At 42.2% G+C, this 18,241-nt stretch overlaps 1 protein-coding gene across 1 annotated transcript in view; it reads left to right on the forward strand.

Annotated features, from left to right (window-relative positions):
• shank3a (SH3 and multiple ankyrin repeat domains 3a) overlaps positions 1 to 18,241 on the forward strand; it is a 383,230-nt gene that overhangs the window by 129,559 nt on the left and 235,430 nt on the right. The gene's annotated exons all lie outside the window — the stretch shown is intronic.

Raw genomic sequence — 18,241 nt, forward strand, 5'->3', positions numbered from 1 at the left:
CCATGGGCGGCTGCCGAAGCAACCGGGGATGCCTCAGCTGTCTCGTCAGGCTTCTATGCCTCAGCTGGCTCGACAGGTTCTCAGGCCTCGGTTGGCTGGTCAGGCTTCCATTGCCAAAGCTACCGGGGATGCCTCAGCTAGCTCGTTTGGCTTCCATGCCTCAGCTAGCTTGTTTGGCTTCCATGTCTCAGCTGGCTCAACAGGTTTTCAAGCCTCAGCTGGCTTGTCAGGCTCCCATGTCTCAGCCGGCTCGTCAGGCTCCCATGCCTCAGCCGGCTCGGCAGGATCCCATGCCTCAGCCGGCTCGGCAGGATCCCATGCCTGGCGCTCGTTGTTCCCTTTGGTTCTTTTCCCAGGCATTATTGATTCTGTTCCTGAGTTTCTGTTTGTATTTCATGTCTGTACACTACTTGTGTTTCTTGTTTTGTTCCATGTTCGTTTATTTATAAAATTAATTCCCTGTACTTGCTTCCCAATTGTTAGTGTACTCGTTACAGGCATTGTCATGCTGAAACAGGAAAGGGCCTTCCCCAAACTGCTGCCACAAAGTTGGAAGCACAGAATCGTCTAGAACAGGGATTCTTAAACTTTTTCAGCATGGGACCCAAATGAGAAATTCTGTGTTTTTCCTGGGACTAGGGCTTATGAAAATATGCAACGCTATGTACATACAGTGGGGGAAAGAAGTATTTGATCCCCTGCTGATTTTGTACCTTTGCCCACTGACAAAGAAAGGATCAGTCTATAATTTTAATGGTATGGTTATTTGAACAGTGAGAGACAGAATAACAACAAAAATATCCAGAAAAACGCATGTCAGAAATGTTATAAATTGATTTGCATTTTAATGAGGGAAATAAGTACCGTAATTTCCAGACTATTAAGCGTACCTGAATATAAGCCGCACCCACTGAATTTAAAAAAATATATTATTTTGAACATAAATAAGCCGCACATGTCTATAAGACGCAAGTGCCTACCGGTACATTGAAACAAATTAACTTTACACAGGCTTTAACGAAACACGGCTTGTAACAAAAATAAATAGGCTTTAACGAAACACGGCTTGTAACAAAAATAAATAGGCTTTAACGAAACACGGCTTGTATCAAAAATAAAAAATTAGCAGTAAGCTTTAGTTGTCTTTTTGCACTGAGTCAATTCCTCACGCTGCTGTTTCCAACGTCTTATCATCGACTCATTAAGACCAAGCTTCCGTGCAGCAGCTCTATTTCCTTTTCCAACAGCCAGATCAATCGCCTTCAACTTGAAAGCTGCATCATATGCATTTCTCCGTGTCTTTGCCATGATGAGGGTAACAAAATGACTACCGTAATCAGAATGATGGGAAGTTTGAGAGCGCTCGATTTAATCTAAACAGTAATCAAAAAAGTTGTTTGACCTTAACCCGTTCGGCAATTTCATTGGTCAAATGAAAGCTTCATGCCGCCAAAAACTGAGCACGTCACAGAATGTGTTTTTTTTTTGAAAAAAATTGAAAGCGGGAAAAATCCATATATTAGCCGCGTCATTGTTTAAGCCGCGAGGTTCAAAGCTGGGAAAAAGGTTGCGGCTTATAGTCCAGAATTTACGGTATTTGACCCCCTCTCAATCAGAAAGATTTCTGGCTCCCAGGTGTCTTTTATACAGGTAATGAGCTGAGATTAGGAGCACACTCTTAAAGGGAGTGCTCCTAACCGCAGCTTGTTACCTGTAAAAAAGACTCCTGTCCACAAAAGCAATCAATCAATCAGATTCCAAACTCTCCACCATGGCCAAGACCAAAGAGCTCTCCAAGGATGTCAGGGACAAGATTGTAGACCTACACAAGGCTGGAATGGGCTACAAGACCATCGCCAAGCAGCTTGGTGAGAAGGTGACAACATTTGGTGCGATTATTCGCAAATGGAAGAAACACAAAAGAACTGTCAATATCCCTCGGCCTGGGGCTCCATACAAGATCTCACCTCGTGGAGTTGCAATGATCATGAGAACGGTGAGGAATCAGCCCAGAACTACACGGGAGGATCTTGTCAATGATCTCAAGGCAGCTGGGACCATAGTCACCAAGAAAACAATTGGTAACACACTACGCCGTGAAGGACTGAAATCCTGCAGCGCCCGCAAGGTCCCACTGCTCAAGAATACATATACATGCCCGTCTGAAGTTTGCCAATGAACATCTGAATGACTCAGAGGACAACTGGTGAAAGTGTTGTGGTCAGATGAGACCAAAATGGAGCTCTTTGACATCAACTCAACTTGCCGTGTTTGGAGGAGGAGGAATGCTGCCTATGACCCCAAGAACACCATCTCCACCGTCAAACATGGACGTGGAAACATTATGCTTTGGGGGTGTTTTTCTGCTAAGGTGACAGGACAACTTCACCGCATCAAAGGGACGATGGACGGGGCCATGTACCGTCAAGTCTTGGGTGAAAACCTCCTTCCCTCAGCCAGGGCATTGAAAATGGGTCGTGGATGGGTATTCCAGCATGACAATGACCCAAAACACATGGCCAAGGCAACAAAGGAGTGGTTCAAGAAGAAGCACATTGAAGTCCATGAGTGGCCTAGCCAGTCTCCAGACCTTAATCCCATAGGACATCTGTGGAAGGAGCTGAAGGTTTGAGTTGCCAAACGTCAGCCTCGAAACCTTAATGACTTGGAGAAGATCTGCAAAGAGGAGTGGGGAAAATCCCTCCTGAGATGTGTGCAAACCTGGTGGCCAACTACAAGAAACGTCTGACCTCTGTGATTGCCAACAAGGGGGTCAAATACTTATTTCCCTCATTAAAATGCAAATCATTTTATAACATTTTTGACATGCGTTTTTCTGGATTTTTTTGTTGCTATTCTGTCTCTCACTGGTCAAATAAACCTACTATTAAAATTATAGACTGATCATTTCTTTGTAAGTGGGCAAACGTATAAAATCAGCAGGGGATCAAATACTTTTTTCCCCCACTGTATCTTTAAATTTCATTGCCCTTATGACTAAAACAAATGCATTATAGACAAAAACAAATAACAATGAAATTAAATACCCATATGAATAGCTATTTATGTTAATTTTTCCCCCATTAAAAACACTCTTACTTATCTGTCTCGGTTGGAACTGTTGCTGTTAAAATTAAAATAAATAATTTTCATTCTGAACTGGAATAAACTGATTGATCACATTACACAGATGAATAACAGAACACACACACACACATGCTCAGTTTTTGGTAGGGCAACCCTAAGTAACAGTACAGATGAAACATTATCAGACCTACTGTACATTTTACTACAGAAAGTATTGTTGGAAAAAAAGTCTAGGTTTGAACTGTTGCTGTTAAAATACAATAAATATTTTTATTCTGAACTGGAATAAACTGATTGATCACATAACACATGTAAACCAGAAAACACACATACACACAGTCCTAATGAGAGGTGTGTGGCTGGTTGAAGTTTTCAACAAGCATGTCTATTCTGGGCTCAGTTGTTGACAGTGCAAAACTGAGGTCATGCTCAGCATTGAGTCTGTTTCTGTATTTGTTTTTAAGTATGCCAGAGTTGAGAACCTGACATGTATGTGGTGCAAAACTGGATCAGAACATCTACTGCTTTCTCAGTCAGGCAGGACACCACTTCCTGCTGTAGTTGAGCAACCCAGAACTGAGTGAGTGTGTTTTCTTCAGAAAGCATCTTGCTTCAATCAGTTTTATTCCAGTTCAGAATAAAAATTATAACTTGTATTTTAACAGCAACAGTTCCAATGTAGACTTGTTTTCAACAATAATTTCTACAGTAAGGCCTGATCATTTTGTATCTTCATCTGTACTGTTACTTAAGGTTGCACATCAGTAGCTAGCTAGCTTGCTTTGGCTAACGTTAGCTATTAGCTGTGTACAAGGCCAGGAGATTGTTTTGAAAGAGAAACTCACATCTACTTCTATGAGAGAGTGTACTACCTTATTTCTGATTATCATCACCTGTTATAAATTGACAACAATGCCTTGCTAGTTGACTTACTTTTCCACTGCCGAAGCACTGTTTCCTGAAGCATTCTGCCCTGTTCTGAAATAACTCCCTGGGCTGACCGTCATGCTGTGGATGTTAAGCCAGGACGTGCCGTCTTATTAATTTGTTCATTTAGAGACTCATTACTAAGCACTGTGATGGAAAAATTACACATTTACCTGATGTGTTTGATATTAATAGTTAACGATTATATACTTAACTAATAGTAATACATTTCTGTTCTATTAAATGCTGTGTTTCAGTAAAGGGATGGTTTCCATTCTAGCTTCCTGCAGTTAGTCTCGGCGTATGGTCAAGGAAAATGGGTTTTTACTAGAGATAGCTTGAGCTGACAATGACTTGGGGATACAAACCTAAAGCTGGCATTCCATAGACAAGATGTGGTGTGGGTAACTGAGATAGAGGAGAGCCTGGAAGAGTTTAGAACAATCCCTTATTGTTCTAATCATCTTGGCATCTGGGAAACTAAGCCGGGTTCAGGTTAAAATGGCATGAACCCAGGATGAACCCCAATCTACATGGGAGGGGTGGAACCACCCATGACTAAGCATCTTTAGTGTCAGCTATATACAAACTCTGCATTGTCTGTAAAGGTTAGGCTACTCGGTCCAACAGTCAAGAGTGTTGGGCTGACTAGTATCATTATTGAAATAACAATCAATATTAAATAAAGATTATTGTTTGAAGAAATGACAGTCTCTCAGTATGAATTTCCACAACAGCACTTCCCCACACAAAACAAATTGTGGGCTCACCTCGTTATTTCTCAAAGTTTGTATGAAACCATGCGAGAGAAACCCATCGCTGTATTTGCGTTTCATGACAATTGAGCTCAGTCAGAACTTGTGGCTAGCTTGAGTCCATTTGATTCAGATTCATCCATCGGATTGCCAGATGGCGAAGCATGATTCATCACTCCAGAGAACGCACTTCCTCTGCTTCAGAGTCCAATGGCGGCAAGCTTTACACTCTCCAGCCGACGCTTGGCATTGTGCATGGTGATCTTATGCTTGTGTGCGGGTGCTCGGCCATGGAAACCCATTTCATGAAGCTCCCGACGAACAGTTATTGTGCTGACTCGGTAGTGAGTCGGTAGTGAGTTTTGCAACCGAGGACAGACGATTTCTACATGCTACGTGGTTTAGCAATCGGCAGTCTCGTTCTGTGAGCTTGTGTGGCCTACCACTTTGCGGCTGAGCCGTTGTTGCTGCTAGACATATCCACTTCACAATAACAGCACTTACAGTTCACCGGGGCAGCTCTAGCAGGGCAGAAATTTGACGAACTGACTTGTTGGAAAGGTGGCATCCTACGACTGTGCCACATTGAAAGTCACTGACCTCTTCTACTGCCAATGTTTGTCTATGGCGATTGCATGGCTTCATGCTAGATTTTATATACCTGTCAGCAACGGGTGTGGCTGAAATAGCCAAATCCACTCATTTGAATGAGTGTCCACATACTTCTGTATATAGTGGATTTTCAATGGTATTGACGGTATTGAACAACCTCGTGGCTTTTTTGAACTACCCCAGTATATAGGTAATATACTGCCCAAGAATAGACTTCAGTAAAAGTCCATAGTGTAGACTTTCCACGTGGATTTAACATATGCACAGGCACACACACACACACTATCCTTTCTGTCTCAGCATCTCCAAAATCAAACCATCACAAAATGGCCCATTTAAGAGAGCAGCTGTAACTGAAATAGTGGCTCTGTCACTCCTCACCCACTGTCTCTGCACACAGATGGATAAGGAGGATGATAGTAATAATATATTATACAATGGGTGGGTCTAATCCTGAATGTTAATTGGTTAAAACAGCATTCCAGCCCGTGTCTATTTCACAAGTTACCACCGGCTATGACGTTAAAATGCCTATTTACTCTGTTCCATCTGACTGTGGAATCCACAGTCTCATCAGCCCAGCCAGACAATTTATAAACTTGATCTCCGCTATAAAAGCATCTAGACGTTATCTCACAGTTATTTTATACTAACATTTAGTTTTCAACAGCGAAGATTTGTATAAACCTTGCTGTCTGTCTCAGACATTTGCAACATTGTTTCAATATTCAAATTTGATCTCCAGCTGTCCCATAGTAATGAACGTGTCGGGAGCCGGGATGTCTAAAACATATCTAAAGTCCTGTTTTTGTTTTGTCATTATGGGGTATTGTGTGTAGATTGATGATGAAACAAAACAATTTCATCCATTTTAGAATAATGCTGTAACGAAACAAAATGTGGAAAATGTCAAGGGGTCTGAATACTTTCCGAATGCACTGTATACAAAGAACTATCAATCACAAACAGGTAAAATGGTTAGCCACAGGTTAGCCATAGTTGGCTAACTAGCAAGCAAGGGATAAGAACGTTGCCAGTCAGTATAGCAATGGAACATTTAGAACGAATGACGGGGTTGCGTCCATAGATACAGAACCAAAAAACTGAATGACTGGGTCACGTCTCCGGCAATCGAACTGTGGAAAATGCAAAATGTGGAAAATGTCAAGGGGTCTGAATACTTTCCGAATGCACTGTATACAAAGAACTATCAATCACAAACAGGTAAAATGGTTAGCCACAGGTTAGCCATAGTTGGCTAACTAGCAAGCAAGGGATAAGAACGTTGCCAGTCAGTATAGCAATGGAACATTTAGAACGAATGACGGGGTTGCGTCCATAGATACAGAACCAAAAAACTGAATGACTGGGTCACGTCTCCGGCAATCGAACTGATAGAACAAATGACCAGCCAGCTTGGGTAGCAACCCTATATTTGTGTTGGGACTATATCTTGTGGGGAAGGATTAAATAGTATGAATAAATTAATCAAAACAACGTTTCTAATGAAAATATGTCAATCATTATTTGAGTATGTTGGTAACCTGTTGTGTAAAAGTGATAATTCCCTCGAAGCCGATCTTTGGATGATATATTGGCATATATTAACTTCTGGTCACAACCAGTTGTGTCCTCCAGATCTCTACTTCATCAATGGTGCTTTATTTAACCATGTGATGGGACATGAAATGGAATCAATGGGAAAACCAGATAGAGATGGTGTTAGGGATGGCCAAATGTGTCCGGATGTGTTTCCATTATGTTATAGAAGAAGCCTGAAAGCCTCTATCCCAAATGAAAAGGAGATATTGGTTTCATATAAGAGTTACAGGCAAAGGGGCTATGTAATCCCCCAAATAATCTGTACTGTGTTTGCGTACATAAACCGTGTGTCCGTGTGTGTGTGTGTGTGTGTGTGTGTGTGTGTGTGTGTGTGTGTGTGTGCTCTCTCCACACCCCAGCAAGCACCCTAACAAACTTTTCCCTAGCTGTAACTTTTAATTACAGGCCCAAAAACGTGACAGATTCTCTGCAGCCTCATTTGTCACTCAGCATGAATAAGTTAGTTAGCGAGACGTTGATTGTTTTCTTCTCACAAACTCTTGTCATGAAAATGTCATTAGCATATCTGCCAAGATTGAAGGAATGCTTGGATGCTACTTTACTACTGAACAAAAATATGAACGCAACGTGTTGGTCCCATATTTCATGAGCTGAAATAAAAGATCCCAGACATTTTCCATACGCATATGAAGCTTATTTCTTTAACTTTTGTGTAGAAATGTGTTTACATTCCTGTTAGTGAGCATTTCTCCTTTGACAAGATAATCCATCAACCTGACAGGTGTTGCATATCAATAATGTAACGATGTGCGCTGAGAGTCAGGAAGCAAGTTCAGGGAGTGAGTGTTAATAAATAAATGCACAACAAGAAACACGAACAATGCACAGACTAAACACTAAAACAGAAACAATAACGCCTGGGGAAGGAACCAAAGGGAGTGACATATATAGGCAAGGTAATTAGGGAGGTGATGGAGTCCAGGTGAGTGATGGCATGCAGGTGCGCGTAATGATGGTGACAGGTGTGCACCATAACAAGCAGCCTGGTGACCTAGAGGCCGGAGAGGGAGCACACGTGACAGTACCCCCTCCCAACGCGCGGCTCCAGCCACTGGACGCTGACCAAAAGACGATCCCAGGAATCAGGAGCGGACCAGTCACCTCTGCAGAGGTGCAGGAAACTTGTCAATCCGGCTGAGACGCAGGTGCATGGCGACCAAGAGTGCCTGAGAGAGAGCATACCTGACAGTAGCCCCACCCCGGCGCATTCGGCTCCAGCCGCAGGACGCCAACCCAAGGGACGATTCCGGGGATCAGGAGCGGACCGCTCACCCCTGCTGATGTGCGGGAACCTGTTGCCAGCTGGGACGCAGGAACCTGACAGACAGCTGAGGCAGGGGAGCCTGGCGATCTGGCTGAGGCACGAGAGCCTGACGAGCCGGCGGAGGCAGGGGAGCCTGGCGATCTGGCTGAGGCACGAGAGCCTGACGAGCCGGCGGAGGCAGGGGAGCCTGGCAACCCAGCTGAGGCACGAGAGCCTGACGAGCCGGCGGAGGCAGGGGAGCCTGGCAACCCAGCTGAGGCACGAGAGCCTGACGAGCCGGCGGAGGCAGGGGAGCCTGGCAATTCAGCTGAGGCACGAGAGCCTGACGAGCCGGCGGAGGCAGGGGAGCCTGGCAACCCAGCTGAGGCATGAGAGCCTGCCGAGCTGGCGGAGGCAGGGGAGCCTGGCAATCCAGCTGAGGCATGAGAGCCGGCAGAGGCAGCGGAGCCTGGCAATCTGGCTGAGGCATGAAAGCCTGTAACGGTTCCCTGATCTGACGTCATTCCACCTGACACAAAAAAACAAAACAAAAAAAAAAACACTCCCTGATGCTTCCCTTAGGTGAGGCGTTATTCTCTAATGATGTGCGCTGAGAGTCAGGAAGCAACTTCAGGGAGTGAATGTTTTAATAAATAAATGCAAAACAAGAAACACAAACAACGTACTGATAAACACTGGAACAGAAACAATAACGCCTGGGGAAGGAACCAAAGGCAGTGACATATTTAAGGAAGGTAATCAGGGAGGCGATGGAGTCCAGGTGAGTGATGACGCGCAGGTGCGCATAACGATGGTGACAGGTGTGCTCCATAACGAGCAGCCTGGTGACCTAGAAGCCGGAGAGGGAGCACACGTGACAAATAAGCTGATTAAAGAGCATGATAATTACACAGGTGCACCTTGTGCTGGGGACAATAAAAAGCCACTCTAAAATGTGCAGTTTTGTCACACAACACAATGCCACAGATGTCTCAAGTTTTGAGGGAGCGTGCAATTGGAATGCTGACTGCAGGAATGTCCACCAGAGCTGTTGCCAGAAAATGTAATGTTCATTTCTCTACCATAAGTTGCCTCCAAAGTTATTTTAGAGAATTTGGCAGTATGTCCAACCGACCTCACAACTGCAGACCATGTGTAACCATGCCAGCCCAGGACCTCCACAGCCGGCTTCTTCACCTGCGGGACCGTCTGAGACCAGCCACCCAGACAGCTGATGAAACTGAGGAGTATTTCTGTCTGTAATAAATCCCTTTTGTGGGGAAAAACTCATTATGATTGGCTCCCAAGTGGGTGGGGCTATGCCCTCCCAGGCCCACCCATGGCTGTGCCCCTGCCCAGTCGTGAAATCCATAGATTGGGGCCTAATAAATGTATTTAAATTGACTGATTTTGTTATATGAACTGGAACGCATTGTAAAATCTTTGAAATGGTTGCATGTTGCGTTTATATTTTTATTCAGTATAAATACAGTAAACTACTGTGTATCATCTCACTCCTACATTTGAGATATTGTGTTGTCTGTTGAAATGCACATACAGTTGAAGTCTGAAGTTTACATACACTTAGGTTGGAGTCATTAAAACTCGTTTTTCAGCCACTCCATACATTTCTTGCAAACAAACTATAGTTTTGGCAAGTTGGTTAGGACATCTACTTTGTGCATGACACAAGTCATTTTTCCAGCAATTGCTTACAGACAGATTATTTCACTTATAATTCACTGTATCACAATTCCAGTGGGTCAGAAGTTTACATACACTAAGTTGACTGTGCCTTTAAGCAGCTTGGAAAATTCCAGAAAATGATGTCATGGCTCTAGAAGCTTCTGATAGGCTAATTGACACCATTTGAGTCAATTGGAGGTGTACCTGTGGATGTATTTAAAGGCCTACCTTCAAACTCAGTGCCTCTTTGCTTGACATCATGGGAAAATCAAAAGAAATCAGCTAAGACCTCAGAAAGAAATTGTAGACCTCCACACATCTGGTTCATCCTTGGGAGCAATTTTCAAGCCCCTGAAGGTATCACGTTCATCTGTACAAACAATAGTACGCAAGTATAAACACCATGGGACCACGCATCCGTCATACCGTTCAGGAAGGAGACGCGTTCTGTCTCCTAGAGATGAACGTACTTTGGTGCGAAAAGTGCAAATCAATCCCAGAACAACAGCAAAGGACCTTGTGAAGATGCTGGAGGGAACAGGTACAAAAGTTTCTTTATCCACAGTTAAACGAGTCTTATAGCGACATAACCTGAAAGGCCGCTCAGCAAGGAAGAAGCCACTGATCCAAAACCCCCATAAAAGAGCCAGACTACGGTTTGCAACTGCACATGGGGACAAAGATCGTACTTTTTGGAGAAATGTCCTCTGGTCTGATGAAACAAAAATAGAACTGTTTGGAGGAAAAAGGAGGAGGCTTGCAAGCCAAAGAACACCATCCCAACCGTGAAGCACGGGGGTGGCAGCATCATGTTGTGGGGGTGCTTTGCTGCAGGAGGGCCTGGTGCACTTCACAAAACAAATGGCAACATGAGGGAGGAAAATGATGTGTATATATTGAAGCAACATCTCAAGACATCAGTCAGGAAGTTAAAGCTTGGTCGCAAATGGGTCTTCCAACTGGACAATGACCCCAAGCATTCTTCCAAAGTTGTGGCAAAATGGCTTAAGGACAACAAAGTCAAGGTATTGGAGTGGCCATCACAAAGCCTTGACCACAATCCTATGGAATATTTGTGGGCAGAACTGAAAAAGCGTGTGTGAGCAAGGAGGCCTACAAACCTGACTCAGTTACACCAGCTCTGTCAGGTGGAATGGGATAAAATTCACCCAATTTATTGTGGGAAGCTTGTAGAAGGCTACCCAAAACGTTTGACCCAAGTTAAACAATTTAAAGACAACGCTACCAAATACTAATTGAGTGTATGTAAACTTCTGACTCACTGGGAATGTGATGAAAGAAATAAAAGCTGAAATAAATAATTATCTCTACTATTATTTTTATTAGGATTAAATGTCAGGAATTGTGAAGAACTGAGTTTAAATGTGTTTGGCTAATGTGTATGTAAACTTCCGACTTCAACTGTAGCTAGTGGAATATTTATGTTGTTGATTGTTTTGCAGTACTGGGTCAAATTCGTATATCAAATTATTTTAAATATTAGAGCTGAGCTATATTGATCTTGCCAGGTAGCATACAAACAAACCAGTGAAATAGTCCACTAATGCAAACTCCACTGCCATTGTTGTTCGATACAAGCTGTTTTGATAAAGACGTGATGAATTGAGTAAATGTATCATTCTATAAAGGATGTCACTTCCATAGAAAGAGAAGTGTTAGTTCACAGCATATTCATGGCACAAAAATGACTTATCTACTCTGCATGATGCAGAATACTTTAATATATTGTGCATGGCTTGCTTTGAGTGTGTGTTAGTGTGTGTGTGTGTGTGTGTGTGTGTTTTGATGCATAACTGATTGTAGATTGGAGCATTCTTTCCCGTGTGTGAAATTGCATTTCAGCGTCTCTTGTTACAGCAAGTCTAATGGCACTGATATCATGTTGAATATGACATACTGCGTGTGTGTGTGTGTGTGTGTGTGTGTGTGTGTGTGTGTGTGTGTCTACCGTGCTATGTAGCAACCTGGTTTCAGAGCATTTTGTATTATTCTGTACGTAAATCCGAAACAATTCTTTAGTATACAGTACCAGTCAAAGTTTGGACACACATAAGCATTCAAGGGTTTTTCTTTATTTTTACTATTTTCTACATTGTAGAATAATAGTGAAGACAAAACTATGAAATAACACACATGGAATCATGTAGTAACCAAAAAGTGTTAAACAAATCTAAATATATTTTATATTCTTCAAAGTAGCCACCCTTTGCCTTTTAACAGCTTTGCACACTCTTGGCATATATATATATATATATATATATATATATATATATATATATGCCAAGAGTGTGCAATATATATATATATATATATATTTGAGATTCTTCAAAATAGCCACTCTTTACCTTGACAGCTTTTGGCATTCTCAGCTTCATGAGGTAGTCACCTGGAATGCATTTCAATTAACAGGTGTGCCTTGTTAAAAGTTCATTTGTGGAATTTCTTTCCTTCCTAATGCGTTTTAGCCAATCAGTTCTGTTGTGACAAGGTAGGGGTGGTATACAGAAGATAGCCGTATTAGGTAAAATACCAAGTCCATATTATTGCAAGATCCGCTCAAATAAGCAAAGAGAAACGACAGTCCATTACTTTAACACATGAAGGTTAGTCAATCCGGAAGGAAAATGTCAAGAACTTTGAAAGTTTCTTCAAGTGAAGTCGCAAAAACCATCAAGGGCTATGATGAAACTGGCTCTCATGAGGACCACCACAGGAAAGGAAGACCCAGAGTTACCTCTGCTGCAGAAGACAAGTTCATTGGAGTTACCAGCCTCAGAAATTGCAGCATAAATAAATGCTTCACAGAGTTCAAGTAACTGACACATCTCAACATCAACTGTTCAGAGGAGACTGCGTGAATCAGGCCTTCAAGGTTGAAATGCTGCAAAGAAACCACTACTAAATAATGGACACTAATAAGAAGAGACTTGCTTGGGCCAAGAAATGCAAGCAATGGACATTAGACCGCTGGAAATCTGTACTTTGGTCTGATGAGTCCAAATTTAAGATGTTTGGTTCCAACCGCCGTGTCTTTGTGAGACGCGGAGTAGGTGAACGGATGATCTCAGCATGTGTGGCTCCCACCATGAAGCATGAAGGAGAAGGTGTGATGGTGTGGGGTGCTTTGTTGATGACACTGTGATTTATTTAGAATTCAAGGCACACTTAACCAGCATGGCTACCACAGCATTCTGCAGCGATACGCCATCCCACCTGGTTTGCACTTAGTGGGACTATCATTTGTTTTTCAACAGGACAATGACCCAACACACCTCGAGGCTGTGTAAGGGCTATTTGACCCTTACACAGAAAGAGTGATTTAGTGCTGCATCAGATGACCTGGCCTCCACAATCACCCGACCTTAACCCAATTGAGATGGTTTGGGATGAGTTGGACGGCAGAGTGAGGAACTCCTTCAAGACTGTTGGAAAAGCATTCCAGGTAAAGCTGGTTGAGAGAATGCCAAGAGTGTGCAAAGCTGTAATCAAGGCAAAGGGTGGCTACTTTGAAGAATATAACATATATTTAGATTTGTTTAACCCTTTTTTGGACACTACATAATTCCATATGTGTTATTTCATAATTTTTCTGTCTTCACTATTATTCTACAATGTAGAAAATAGTAAAAATAGAGAAACACCCTTGATTGAGTAGGTGTGTCCAAACTTTTGACTGGTACTTACATTTCATATGGTATTTATTAATTTATGGCTGTCTATCATCCATTTCTTATGATATGTTACGAATTTGCAAAATGTACAATAAGTTACAAATCTGGAAAATGTACAATATCTTACGAATTTGAAAAACCTATGTTCTGAATTTCAATTTGTTGTGGCTAACGTTAACTAGGTGGCTAGGAGTTCATCCTAACGTTAACAAGCTGGCTAACATTAGCTAGGCTAGGGGTTAGGGATTAAGGTTAAGGTTAGGAGTTATGTTAAAGTGTTAAGGTTAAGCGAAGGATTAGCTGTGTATAGTAATTTTGATGTCATTTTGAATATAACAATGTTTATTTTCCGCTATGCTCGGTTGCTATGGTGACAAGACAACCCTTCAGGATGTGCTGTGGTTTTAAAGTCTATAAACTCTTTACAAAAACATTTTTGTGACAATTCCATTGATTCCAATATGCTGGTAGAGCTAAATCAAATGTCTTAGTTGTTAGAAAATGTATTTTTTTTTTAGCCTGGAGAGGTACTCATACTAAATGTATTTCTCACGTTTAGTCATCTCTAGTCTGGCAGCCAGAGCTGTTAATTGGTGTACATGTCCTCTGTCTTGACTGTGGGTTGTCTAGGGAGAAACAGACAGGATATCCTCTCTTCTCTCTACACCATCACCTATTCTCATTTCTTCCCTGGTTGGGAGTGGGCTACAGTACTACAGTAAGAGCTAAATAATCCTAATAAAATAATAAAAACCTTAGAGTAACAACAGTTTTAGTAAGTAATACTGAAGTTGTGCACAATTATCAGTTTCTATTTAGGTGTATGACGCCCATTCAATCTGGTTTCAGAGCTGGTCATGGGTGCACCTCAGCCACGCTCAAGGTCCTAAACGATATCGTAACCGCCATCGATAAGAAACAATACTGTGCTGCCATATTCATTGACCTGGCCAAGGCTTTCAACTCTGTCAATCACCACATCCTCATCGGCAGACTCAATAGCCTTGGTTTCTCAAATCATTGCCTTGCCTGGTTCACCAACTACTTCTCTGATAGAGTTCAATGTGTCAAATCGGATGGCTTGTTGTCCGGCCCTCTGGCAGTCTCTATGGGGGTGCCACAGGGTTCAATTCTTGGACCAACTCTTTTCTCTGTATACATTAATGATGTCGCTCTTGCTGCTGGTGAGTCTCTGATCCACCTCTACGCAGACGACACCATTCTGTATACTTCTGGCCCTTTTTTGGACACTGTGTTATTAACAACCCTCCAGACGAGCTTCAATGCCATACAACTCTCCTTCCGTGGCCTCCAACTGCTCTTAAATACAAGTAAAACTAAATGCATGCTCTTCAACCGCTTGCTGCCTGCACCTGCCCGCCCGTCCAGCATCACTACTCTGGACGGTCCTGACTTAGAATATGTGGACAACTTCAAATACCTAAGTGTCTGGTTAGACTGTAAACTCTCCTTCCAGACTCACATCAAACATCTCCAATCCAAAGTTAAATCTAGAATTGGCTTCCTATTTCGCAACAAAGCATCCTTCACTCATGCTGCCAAACATACCCTCGTAAAACTGACCACCCTACCGATCCTCGACTTCGGCGATGTAATTTACAAAATAGCCTCCAATACTCTACTCAATAAACTGGATGCAGTCTATCACAGTGCCATCCGTTTTGTCACCAAAGCCCCATATACTACCCACCACTGCGACCTGTACGCTCTTGTTGGCTGGCCCTCGCTTCATACTCGTTGCCAAACCCACTGGCTCCAGGTCATCTACAAGACCCTGCTAGGTAAAGTCCCCCCTTATCTCAGCTCGCTGGTCACCATAGCAGCACCCACCTGTAGCACGTGCTCTAGCAGGTATATCTCTCTGGCCACCCCCAAAGCCAATTCCTCCTTTGGCCGTCTGTCCTTCCAGTTCTCTGCTGCCAATGACTGGAACAAACTACAAAAATCTCTGAAACTGGAAACACTTATCTCCCTCACTAGCTTTAAGCACCAGCTGTCAGAGCAGCTCACAGATCACTGCACCTGTACATAGCCCATCTATAATTTAGCCCAAACAACTACCTCTTCCCCAACTGTATTTAATTATTTATTTATTTTGCTCCTTTGCACCCCATTATTTCTATTTCTACTTTGCACTTTCTTCCACTACAAATCTACCATTCCAGTGTTTTACTTGCTATATTGTATTTACTTTGCCACCATGGCCTTTTTGCCTTTACCTCCCTTATCTCACCTCATTTGCTCACATTGTATATAGACTTATTTTTCTACTGTATTATTCTACTGTATTATTCTACTGTATGTTTGTTTTACTCTATGTGTAACTCTGTGTTGTTGTATGTGTCGAACTGCGTTGCTTTATCTTGGCCAGGTTGCAATTGTAAATGAGAACTTGTTCTCAACTTGCCTACCTGGTTAAATAAAGGTGAAATAAATCAAATAAAAAAATTGTCAGTTAGAGACACAGTAGGACCCAAAAGCATAATCAGTGCTCTAACTGCCACTTGCTCTAGTCTGGAGCAATGAAGTAGTGACGTAGGATATCGTACTAAACCACAAATTACCTCTAAATCCTGCAGCATAATCACAAAACTTTTAGTGGAGCAACCACTGTATTTCCTCCATCACCTCTCTCTGTCATGCCCTGTGTAAAAAAGCTGGGGTGGGGCCTTGTCCCATATATGTCCACTGAGATAAGCTCATCCAAATGTCTCCGTTTTATAATGTTCACAGCATGGCTCACTCATAAGAGGCTTTCAAAGGACTTTTTGACAGTTTCTTGGTATCATTGCGTATAATCTCTCTCAATCGATACACAATACCCCATAATGACAAAGACAAAACAGGTTTTTAGAAATGTTTGCAAATGTATTCAAAATAAAACACTGAAATATCTCATTTACATAAGAATTCAGATCCTTTACTCAGTATTTTGTTGAAGCAGCCTTGGCAGTGATTACAGCCTCGAGTCTTCTTGGGTATGACACTACAAGCTTGGCACGCCTCTATTTGGGGAGTTCCTCCCATTTTTCTCTGCAGATCCTCTCAAGCTCTGTCAGGTTGGATGGGGAGAGTCGCTGGCTGGGCCACTCAAGGGCATTCAGAGACATTCAGAGCCACTCCTGCGTTGTCTTGGCTGTGTGCTTAGGGTGGTTGTCCTGTTGGAAGGTGAACCTTCGTTCCAGTCTGAGGTCCTGAGCACTCTGTAGCAGGTTCTCTCTGTACTTTGCTCCGTTCATCTTTCCCTCGATCCTGATTAGTTTACCTGCTGCTGAAAAACATCCCCACAGCATGATGCTGCCACCACTCATGGCTTGGTTTTACCTCATGGCTTGGTTTTTGCTCTGACATGCACTGTCAACTGTGGGACCTTATATAGACAGGTGTGTTCCTTTCCAAATTATGTCCAATCATTTGGATTTACCACAGGTGGACTCCAATCAAGTTGTAGAAACATCTTAAGGATGATCAATGGAAACAGGATGCACCTGAGCTCAATTTAGAGTCTCATAGCAAAGGGTCTGAATACTTATGTAAATAAGGTATTTCTGTTTTTATTTTTAATACATTTGCAACAAAAATGTTTTATTCTCTTTCTATTATGGGGTACTGTGTGTAGGTTGATGAGGATTTTTTTTATTTAATCCAATTTAGAAAAGGGCTGTAACGCAACAAAATGTGGAAAAGGTCAAGGGCTCTGAATTTCTTTCCGAATGTACTGTATATTTCAGGTCCCTCAGTCGAGCAATGAATTTCAAACACAGATTCTACCACAAAGACCAGGGAGGTTTTCCAATGCCTTGCAAAGAACGCCACCTATTGGTAGTTATGGAGTTATAAGAGAAAACTGAGGATGGCTCAACAACATTGCACTTACTGCACAATACTAACCTACTTGTAAAAAGAAGGAAGCATGTACAGAAAAAAATCATCCAAAGCATGCATCCTGTTTGCAATAAAGCACTAAAGTAAAACTGTTAAAAATATGTCCTTAATACAAAGTGTTATGTTTGGGGCAAACACATCACATCACTGAGTACCACTCTTCATATTTTCAAGCAGGGTGGTGACTGCATCATGTTATGGGTATGCTTGTCATCGGCAACAATTATGGAGTTTTTTTTTTATAAAATAAATTAAATAGAGCTAAGCACAGGCTAAGCACAGTCTACTTTCCAACAGACAGAGTAGACATATTCACCTTTCAGCAGGACAATAACCTAAAACACAAGGCAAAATATACACTGGAGTTGCTTACCATGACAACGTTGAATGTTCCTGAGTGGCCTAGTTACAATATTGACTTAAATCGGCTTGAAAATTCATGGCAAGACCTGAAAATGGCTGTCTAGCAATGATCAACAACCAACTTGACAGACCTTGAAGTATTTCTTTAAGCATAATGTGCAAATATTGTACAATCCAGGTTTGCAAAGCTCTTAGAGACTTACCCAGAAAGACTCACAGCTGTAATCACTTCCAAAGATTCTAACATGTATTGACTCAGGGGGATGAATTTTTGTCTAATCAAGATACATTAGTGTTTTATATTTCATTCCTTTTTTACAAATGTTAGAATTTTTCCTCCACTTTGA

Source organism: Salmo trutta, chromosome 7 (assembly GCF_901001165.1).
Source record: "Salmo trutta chromosome 7, fSalTru1.1, whole genome shotgun sequence".
NCBI classification, from domain to species: Eukaryota; Metazoa; Chordata; class Actinopteri; order Salmoniformes; family Salmonidae; genus Salmo; species Salmo trutta.